This window comes from Nestor notabilis, unplaced genomic scaffold, assembly GCF_000696875.1.
Source record: "Nestor notabilis isolate BGI_N333 unplaced genomic scaffold, ASM69687v1 scaffold21325, whole genome shotgun sequence".
Lineage (NCBI taxonomy): Eukaryota > Metazoa > Chordata > Aves > Psittaciformes > Psittacidae > Nestor > Nestor notabilis.
The window spans coordinates 1-655 of record NW_009930861.1 but is presented as its reverse complement, the minus strand read 5'-3'; the positions used below and the strand labels follow the sequence as shown (position 1 = coordinate 655).

At 51.8% G+C, this 655-nt stretch overlaps 1 long non-coding RNA gene across 1 annotated transcript in view; it reads right to left on the bottom strand.

Annotated features, from left to right (window-relative positions):
* LOC104406587 overlaps positions 1-526 on the bottom strand; it is a 1,600-nt gene extending 1,074 nt beyond the window's left edge. Inside the window, exon 1 of the long non-coding RNA XR_719921.1 lies at positions 451-526. This is a non-coding gene — a long non-coding RNA (uncharacterized LOC104406587). The remainder of the gene's footprint in view (positions 1-450) is intronic.
* Positions 527-655: the final 129 nt, after the last annotated feature.

Sequence of the window (655 nt, the reverse complement as noted above, 5' to 3'; positions counted from 1 at the left end):
GATTCTCAGCCCAATCTTTATTTAGATCTCTGTACTGCAATGCTCGGAGGCGCCAGTCTGCCTCTTACAGCAATTATTTGATTAAAAGCAGTCGCTCATTTAACTGATAACGCAGACAATCCCACATCACAGAATTTTAAGGAAATGTGCCAAGATTCCCAACTTAATCAGTCACTTTGGCCCGGGAAACTAAGACTCCCAGAAAAGATAACGAGAGTATTTGCATTAAGCAGCGAGCAGTACCCGAGCAGCCTGTGCAGCCTCATCAACCTCAGCAACGAAATACGCTTCGGACGGCGAGGCTCAGTTATTCGGCTCATTTCTTACCGATTAGAACGGCATCTCCTAGTCAACTTTTAGGACCGATTTTTGGAAGTAACCATCACACCCCCCGTTCCCCAGGGAGGCACTTTTTGACTGAAGTTTAGAAACGAGATGCGCTGCACTCACCGTTTGATTCAGCCACAAAGTGCTTTGCTGTCGCTCGACATGAGCTCTGAGGGGAACTCGGACGCCTACGAAGAGAAAACGGCAGAGGAGTAAGTCAGGGGGGGCGAGGTGCCCGCGCACTCGGGGATGCGAGAGAACAGGGTCCCCGTGCATGAAGGGTTTCACCCGCGGCACGCCGGGCTGAGGACCCGGGGGAGGGTAGAGG